Source organism: Neopsephotus bourkii, unplaced genomic scaffold (assembly GCF_033783945.1).
Source record: "Neopsephotus bourkii isolate Nb327-2 ecotype Australia unplaced genomic scaffold, CSIRO-AGI_Nbou_v1 NB_1292, whole genome shotgun sequence".
NCBI classification, from domain to species: Eukaryota; Metazoa; Chordata; class Aves; order Psittaciformes; family Psittacidae; genus Neopsephotus; species Neopsephotus bourkii.
The window spans coordinates 663,240-672,868 of NW_026901776.1; the positions used below are offsets into that span (position 1 = coordinate 663,240).

A 9,629-nucleotide genomic window follows, 5' to 3' on the forward strand; every position below is an offset into this window, starting at 1 on the left:
GTGATGGCACATGCACCTCTGTGCATGGCCCTGGGACTGTAACTCTCAAGGTATTCATGTGAAATGCAGGGAGGGGGGAAGGAAACCAGCTGGGATGCGCTACACGATGAAAGAAAATGGGCCTGGGGATACCATGGGCACTCAGACATCGCATAAAGCAATTTGTAGCTGCGAGGATGGGTGTGGTTGAAGGACTCGGCACAGGATAGATGCTGTGCTGGAAATGGATGGAGAAATCAGGACTAGTGAGCTCTTGCTGTGAATCCTGCTGTGATACAGCGTATGAGATGCTGTTATGACACATGCAGTCTACTGGCCATCATTACCAACCTCTCACACAGCTCATTAGGGAAAGGTCATGGGTTATTTTCATCTTAGTTCCCAAGGACACTCTGGGTTTGCTTCACACACTTCCACACGGGATTTCAATCTACACACCCAGATCTCTCTGCTCTTATAAACACAGCATACATACCATGTATTCCTTTCTGCTCTTCACTTATAAAGCAAGGCACAAAGCCATAAAATGCCTTTTTGAACTCCAGCTGTGCCACTTTATGGAAGCTTTTCAAAACTATTATTTTTAGTGAAAGCACTAAAGGTCTCTGGCATGTTACCCCTGTTTTGAGATTGATTTAGGATGAGACTCCTACCACCCAGCACATCTGGAGTGGTGCTGTGCTCCAGGAGCACTAGTGGTGTCCATGGGACTACTTGTGGAGGATGACTGAACAGCACAGAAAGCCTCAAACCACTGTTAGGAAGCCCACCAGGATGCTGGACCTGTGCAGTTTATCCCCAAACCAGCCTCCATTGATGGCTGTCCATGACAAGTTACTGACAGTATTCTTGGTAAGCCTTTGGACTCCCTCTTTTTATTATTTCACTTCCTCTTCATTACAAAGGACCTTCACTGTAACGCTTCTGTCCTATAGGAGGTCACCTGCTTGTAATAATGTGGTACTTCCCTTTTGTAGTCAGTTCTGGATCCTGCTGTTAACATACTAGCTAACACCTGCTTCAGGGTAGTTTATCCCTTTTGCAGAGGAAATAAAAGGATAGGGACAGCAACTTGCCCAAGGTCGTGCAGTAAAGCAGTGGTGGGCCTGCGGTGAGGCACTGGCACAGTTTGGATTCCTTTACACAGCTTGCCAGGACTTTGCACAGAAACAGAAAGCCTCCATGCTTGTCTTTTTGAGTTCCTCACACATGAGGAGAAGAAAGGACTTTCTCAATTTAGCAAATGTGCACATGCCATTGCACACCCCTCCCATAATACAGGAATTTGCCTTTTTATAATTAAAAAAGCCTATAGCTTGCCAAAGCGGAGCCCCCAACAACAGTGTTAGCATTACAGTAAGTGGCAGCACTTTGGACTATTACTGGAGATAAATGCACATTTTTCAGAAAGATAATGGTACTTTTCAGCTGGTTGCAATTAATGCCAGCACTGGTTTCCTCCTGGGTAACTTTCTTTCCTATTTAATGTTTGTCTAAACCTTCATTCTGTGGATGAAGTGATTTTTTATTAATATGACTCTAATTTATTGATTTAATCACTTTTGTCATTTCCGTATTTGCCTTCTTCAAAACACTTCACATATATTGTTATAGGGAAGCAAATATACTGTCCAGGAAGTTTCTGCCTGTACCTTCTCTTAATGTGCTCTGAGACATGACCTTAGAAGGCCATAAACAGAATTGCTCTCACCTCAAATAATATTCTTCTCACTCTTCCCGAGCTCCACAGATACCTACAACAATACTGATTGTATTGCCAAATACCATTGGCAAATACCAGTAAACCCAGAAGCCAGCCAGTAACAGCAATACTTACCAGTGAACAAAGCACTGCTCCTCCACATATTTCAGAGGCTTCTCCAAAGGCAAAGAGATGCCTCATTTCATAGATGGAAAGATGAGAAGCAGATAGATTAAGGGGGCAGGGGGAGGGGGGGGTGTCACAAACCATACACTGCAGGGATTGCAGTGTAATGCACAGCCTGCTGCTGCCCCACACACTGATAGGGTCTCACACTCATCTTTTTCTGTACCCAAGAAGGCCCCAGTGATATCAGGGTGTATCAGGGGCCTTTAAAACAGCATAGAAGTGGATGAAAGAGATCCATGGATGTTTTGTTCCCTCCTCAGCTGCCAAAAGAATCTCCCAAGCATGTGCTCTTCCACACATACATCTAAGATGAAACAGGAGGGAACAATTTTTTTGCATTAAGTGTATGAAATATTGGAGAATACTCTAGTATTTCAAGGAGCAGAGAAATACAGGCTGCAAGAGCTCCTCTGAAGTGCAATCAGCTGCAGCACGTAGCTGCTTCCTGCACACTGGGGTCCAAAGTTCCTAAGATAACACTGATCTGGAGACCAGCTGAAGGCAGGGAGGACAGGCCACATCCTTGGGAAGTGTGAACCAGCATACCCATATGGACTTTCACAGGTTGCACAGCTTTGCCTCAGCTGATGCTGGTGCTGGCGCTGGTGCTGGTTCTGATGCTGCTTGCAAAGAAGAAGGGAAGGAGGTGAAGGATGCTGCCCTGGGTGAGCACTGCATGCAAGTCCCCTGCCCATAGTGCTTCCCAGCAGCACCATGGAGTGGGGACCCCGGTGGTGTTGGCTCCCAGGCAGATTCCTCTGGGCCAGAGCCTTTTAGCTGTATGGCTCTCAAACCCAAAGTGCCATTTTGTTCTTTCCTCAGCTGTTTGCTAGGATGGGCAAGCTGCAATGCTATTTTCTAGGATGGGCAAGCTGCAATACTGTTTACAATAGGAAACCTGTGGTGAACCATCCCTCAGACAAAAGGAACATCTACTTTATGCCATGCTGACTTTGATGTGCTGCAGAGCTGGGGAGACACAGTTCACACAGCCCTTGGTTTCCTTTCCTGTGCATCTTAACTGACATCCCCAGCTGAGTACACCTTCCTCTTCCCTTCAGCCTGCACTGCTGGAAGAAGTTTCACCAACTGTTCAGACATTTAAAGCTTTTAAAACCTATCATCTCCATCCCTTGAAGAGAGATACAAGCCTCTCTCTCTTCCTACTGTTTTCTATGCCACTCCTTCCACAGGCGCTCCCTTGAGGCCCTGTGTCTCAGATATACTTCATCTATTTCTGAAGAAGAACAAGGGGCAGGTGATGCCTGCAGAAGCTGAAAGAGGAAAGACGGACATATCTAGCACATGCCAAGGAAACAAACATGAAATCTCTGGAGCCGCCCGATGCTCTGGAATGCTGATCAACTTGCCACTTTCTTCGTCTTGATGCACTTATTTTTATGAGCTCAAAGAATCAAGTATTGGATGTTACACAGCAGCTGCCCCAGGAAATAATTCACTCATTCCAGTGCTGCAGACTTCAAGGAAAAAAAAACCAAAAGCAGTGAAGGGCAGGGGGGGAAGCCAGTTCCTTTGCAAAATATCCAGTTTCCCAGCAGCTCTAGCAGCATAAAGGAGAAGAATGTTTTGGTTTGGTGTCCCTCCAATTCTTGTGGTTTCGTTGAAGATTTTGGAGAATGCATTTACTCCTTTGCTAACTGCAAGAACAGATTTATCCTGCAGCCATGTGCAGAAAGATTATACAGGCCTAGAGGGAGTCTGAAAGCATAAACATTTACTTCATAAAAGAGATCCTGCAGACAGGAGGCCAGAGACGGTTGACTCTGGATAAGCATTTGTGCTCCATTTTGAAGAAGAAAGTCCTTGTTTGCCAGCAGTCAGAAGGGAGACATGCACACACGGCACACACTTCACAAACCAGCCTTTGGCTGGACAGAGTGGACAGGGAAAAGATCCAGAAGGGCCTCGAGAGAGGCTGCCTCTTGACTGAGCTCTAAGTGCTTACAGGACTGACATCTTTACTGCAGATGGGAAACCAGCCCCAGCTCCATCTTTCTCTACACATTGCTTCACCTTGGCTTGGGATGGGCAAATAAACAAGCAGCTCCATAGCCAGGGAAAACCCTGGAGCTTTGTGTCTCCCATCCAGATGCTGTAACAAGATACGAGCTTCTGCTTTAGCCTTTCTCACAGTAGGAATATCAATGAGGGCTTGTCTCATCTTTACCTGGCTGTTTATTTTCACAAAACTTGTAGGAATATAAAGTTGCTGAGATTCCACCCTACTGACAAATCTGATTGAGATCTGCCAGATGTTGAAAGATGTTTGTCAGGGACTTTCTTTCATACACATGTGAAGCAAGACCCCACAAGTCTTGCTGTCTCGGGAAGCCAGGCTACAAGCGCAGCAGAAGGGAAGCAGCATACCAAGGGGAATGCTGCTTCACTGGGAGGGACTCACCAACAACCCTGCAAGCTGCAGGCATGTGTGGATTTTTAGGAGTGACCTGTACTCCACTAGCTCAGTGGGACCTGCAACACTTTCTAATAAAGTGACAGCAGCTTGTGTTTTGTCACTACGACATCAAACCCCAACATGGAGCAAAGGACCAAAGCAAGAGTCACACATATACAATGAAATGTCCCGTGGCAGTGTCTCACCATTGCACACAGATTATTTTTTTCCTCCAACACAAATAGTTAAAAGATCCAGCTCTATCTGCCAGAAAATCTAAGCACAGATGAAGTTCAAAGAAGATGTAGCAAACATCTCTGCTATGTCCTCCCAGCCAGGACCTTGCCGAGGATGGAGGCGCCTGAACCACAGCTGTAGCACATCTCCGTATCGCTGCGCCACATGGCTCCTCAGCCACAGAAGACAATCCCCAAGCAAAGCATCATGCTTGCATGTGAAGGGAAAATGGTGGGGAAGCTTCAAGTATTTTTTCATGGTGTGGTGAAGAGTGATGAGGTCACGCTTGGTCTGGATATTCACTGATTTTTTGTCTTCCCTATCTACTGTCATTGTTGCTTGACTGCTCAGACTACAGCTACTACAGACTACAGGTGCTGAGGAAGGGGTTTTAGGAGCCTTGCCACCTAGAACACTTCACCTCTGGCTCCCATCAAGGTCTGACTGTGGGGATCAGAGGCACAATATGGCAAGCCTTTTTAACTGATCACCAGTCTGCTTTTCCTTTGACGTGTGGATGCATTTGATGGACTGTTTGGAGGTCTTAACCACCAATACATTCACATTTGTAGACAAAGCTGGGTGTAAAGGCAGCCCATTTGGTTTGGGATTTTGGCCAGGAGATCCTGTATAAGACCAAGACTTTACAGTTCCCAGGTGATGAAAAACAGCGGTTGAGCACAAATAGCGCTCTATCTCAACAACTTTCCATGTCTCTTGAAAGACAGTCACAACCTATGCACAGGACAAAGAGCTGAAGGGCTAGGAAATCATCAGCATTATCATTATTGTACACCAACCCAAGCTGTTGAACCACTGCCCTTCACTGGCATCTTTGTTCCACTGCCTTTCCAGATCTCCTTAGTTTTCTGTCCAGATGAAACAACAAGGGTGCAGATTTCAGGCTTAATGGTGGAAAGGCTCATGCATAGAGGATGCATATGGGAAGCACTGGGGAAGCTAATCTTCCTACATTCCTGTCCTTATCAGTGAAGATAGACCAGCATTTGTTGAGGACATTTCAAGGGAAGCTTCAGAGTTGCTCTGAACTATTCCCCACAGGAATCTCTTTCCCTCTGCCAGGTAGCCTAAGGCTTGCCTTTGTGGAAGCCTCTTTAGATCAAGTTTCTTGGGGCTGACAATGAGGTTTGCTGTCAGGCCAAGGAAATCTTCCTTCATCTGCTTCTACTCAAGCAGCCCAAACCTGCCCCAAAGCAATGAATAGCATCCTGTGTTGTAAAGGCCTAAAACCTGGATCAGTACCAATCATTTAAAGTTATAAAGAAGGATCATCCTACTTGATGAAGCAGGCCTACATCCCAAGGAAGTTGTGAAATCCTCATCTTTGGAGATACACAGGATGTGCCTGAGCAAGGCCCTGAAAAACCTGATCTCCCTGAGAAGCTACGCTTGCTCTGAGCAGGGGTTTGGACAAGAGACCTCTAGGTCATGTCCCGTAGTGCAGACTTAAGCAAGAAACTCTACTGAAACAAAGTACTATATGATACACATTCCTCCCTGTGGAGAGAGGACTAGAAAAAGATAGCACAGCACATATAGTGGTGGAATGTAACACACGTGAGGAAGGCATCAATCGGATAGTACAGAGATGCATGTAATGTAAAACCTTCCCAAAGCAGAGCCAGTAACAAAACATCACGTTGCCACCAGCACTTCCTACACTCTCTATGACCTTTGTTTAAATGAAGACTGCTACCTCAGCTAACCACTGCTTCACAAGATGTTATATGTCCAGCAGTGAGTCTGAGGGCTTAAAATAGGGAAGGATACACAAGACCTGAAAAGCAGATGGTCCTCATGAGACTGCCACTCTCCAACAGCTAACTCTGGAGATTATTAATTTCAGGATTCCCAGGTTTACAAGGTCCAGGCTTCATGGTTATTTTCACTCACTGCCAAAATAAAACTCAGTTTCCACATGCATACATTTTCCTCAGGCTCTCCCCCCTGCTGGCCTCATCAACATTTTCTATCAGGAAACCCATTATTTATACTCTTCTGGCAAGGACATTATATTTCATCAGTGTTGCCAGCAATGCCAATTTCCCCTCCTTACGGTCCTATTCTAAACTGTTTTCAATTCTCTCGCCTTGTATTTCTCAGTAAACCAATCAAGCACAAATTCTAAGCCTTCCAGTTTTCCCCTTTTCCCTCCCACAATAGTCATTGATGTCTAACCACAGACGTCTGTGCTTCTTTTCAATAACTGTGAATGCAGTTGCCTATTAAGTATGCACATGATAGCACAGGGAAATTCCGCACACGTTTTCTCCATCTGAAGATATACTGGTTCATATGTTACATTTATATTGGGTCTGGATCATGTCCTGCCATCATTCTACAAGGAGAAATCCCAAGGCAGTCAACAGAGGCTTTGCAAGCAGATATATGACAGAACTTGGCCCTACGAGCGGAATGCTGTATGATATATTTCCTTTTCTGCTTGCCAAATTGATGTTAAGAAGGGTTATGCACTAAGACAGTCATCATAAGTTTCAGAAATAATCGTCAGCCATTTTTACTGAAACCTCAGAAAACACAGCGATTAATCAGGATATCACTGATTTTTCTGTGAAGTTACAGTTGATTCTGTTTTACTGGCATTGCATCACACAGCAGTTTTTCCACCACCGAAATAGGAGTTTTGAGGTTGCTATTAATTTATGGAGAAAAACCTTTTTTACTCATTTTCTCATGCTCTTTCATCTGGGTTTTCTGAAAATACACAAACAAGCACCACTCAGACATTACATAACTTAAAGGAACATCCAAGCCCCTCTTAGGTTCCACTGTCTCCTGTGGCCCCCACCAGATATGCTGTACCCGTGGAGGCTGACCCAGGAGGATGGAAGTGCGTTGAACAAGCTTTTCCATAAGGACTAAAAGGCAGACAAGACTGATATTTTAACGTAAGTGTGCTCCATGGAGGAGCAAAGTCAAAGTAACAGTCTGAGCTCTCCAACAGAAACTGCATTGAAGGGGAATATTAATGCAGTTACCGCATCTGCATCTCATTTTCCTTCAGTGTTTCCTGGTCATATTGAGTTCACCCACTGGAGAGTGACATAACAGCATGAGCCTAATGGAAAGTGAGATGGAGTAGGAGGAAAAAATATGCAGAATACACAATACAGCAAGGAGACAGGGAGGTGAGCTGACCAACCCCTGCAATTTCCACCCAAGAAAGATTATTAGGAAACATTTTTAGGACACCTCCCACGTCCCACACACTCGGAACCGCAGCACTACCAGGCTCGGTCTACCTTAGCCGTGCTCCTCCAGCCAGCACTACCTTAGGTATGCTTCTCCACCACGGTCCAGTATGGCTTCTGAGGTCTTGCTGTGGCACAAAGATACCAGCTGCCATGGTGTTGAAGTGCTAAAGCACACCGTTTCCCCCTGTGGAGGGTCCCAAAGCTGGACTTTCACACACACCTGCACAGGACCCAAGTGGCACTGCACCATCACAGCAGCTCCCTCAGCTGTTTTGGGACATTTCCAGCAAGACATCCACATAGACAGGCTCTGTGCCTTCAGATAGGATTAAAATACAAAGGGCCGAAGCCATCTTATTCTAAATGACTGTTTGGAGCTCAGTGCTCAATAGATTCATGATGATAGGAGACTTACCTTTACTTCCTTGAGGGCATCCATGCTATCAGGCCATAAGTCTGTGTGTGTCGGAAGTTCACAAGTGGTGACCTAATTACCTGTCTGTAACAGCAGGGGCTGTGGTATCTGGCAGGCAGATCATGCAATACCTTAGCACTTAGGTCAAGGCACTAAGCCTTCTTGAATTGCATGTTTTAGTTGTATCTGGTTTCACAGAGGAGTCATGGACAAAAAATGAACTGCAGCAATGGAGGTAATCTGGGGAGTTTTAAAGATTTCTGTTGGATTTTATCGCACTCAGCAATGTGTCTGCTTGAGGTGCAATCAGCAGCAAAGCTCCTGCTGAGTTTGACAGGGCAGGTCCATGGGAATGTGAAAAAAGTGGCAAGCCATATTGCCCTCCCACTTAGAGGTACATCAAAAGAAACCCTGCTGCATCAGAAGAAATTGTGACCTCGTGGTCCTGGTGCAAGCAAGAGGGGTATTGGGCCTTCTGCCCCCAGCGGAGCACCATAGAAGCCCCCTAGAGACACCTGCCCCTGTCGGGAATGAGCCCCAACAGGAACCCCGAATCCTACCCCGCCTCACTGTTTCCCCTGAGAAGTGGGAAATCTCAGCGTCAGATCTGATCAGTGCTTGAGCATGCTGGCATGGGTCCACCTACAGATACAGCATTTGGGAAGCAATGTCTTCAGGAAGCTTGGGTCTTCCGCCCTCAGGAAGTGACACGTCACACCATCCTCCACTACCCGCATCCTTTACCTGGCAGCTCCGGCTCCCCCAAAAGGTGCACAGACCATTAAGGACTTCTCCAAGAGCAGATACGGCTACTGCTGCTTTGCAGACTGCCTGTGCCACAGGATAAGACAACACTGACGAGATGGGACATCCCGAGGAAATACATGGGTTTCTCAGCCTGCAAGTGCCACTTGTACATTTGTTCAACCCGTGGCTGCAGACCTGCCTCCCCCAGCATTTTGCCCTCAAGAAACTGAGTGCAGCCTGTTAGCTGTGGCCTGGGTCAGGATGCAGTTGTCACTGGTAGGTGGGAGCCACACTCAGAAGTGGTACCTGGTGCTGCAGCGCTGGGTGTGAGGTGAGGTAAGGTACAGAATCCATGCCAGCAAGAGTTGAAGATTATGCCACTGTAGGAGAAAAAAACATTTGGGTAAAGAGCTCGGTGTAAAACTTCTTTGGTTTTAATAGATTTGTTAGTGGTTAAATAAAATGGGAAGCTTTGCAGCATGCTTTTTGGTTTTTCATAATTTGCTTTCTCCGTTTAGGGAGGGAAGAGGTGCAACACAACGATTATGAGTGATGGTTTGATACAATGATTAAATGCCTTTGGCTTTTTTCATTGTTAGACCAACTAAGCATAGCTAGCAGGTAATAAATCTGGGCTGCAATTAAAGTTCTGCAACATTCTGGCTGCTGGGTGGAAGTTCAAATTCC

The 9,629-nt window shown here is 45.9% G+C and overlaps 1 protein-coding gene across 2 annotated transcripts in view; it reads right to left on the minus strand.

Annotated features, from left to right (window-relative positions):
- TOMM20 (translocase of outer mitochondrial membrane 20) overlaps window positions 1-9,629 on the minus strand; it is a 113,531-nt gene that overhangs the window by 17,859 nt on the left and 86,043 nt on the right. The gene's annotated exons all lie outside the window — the stretch shown is intronic.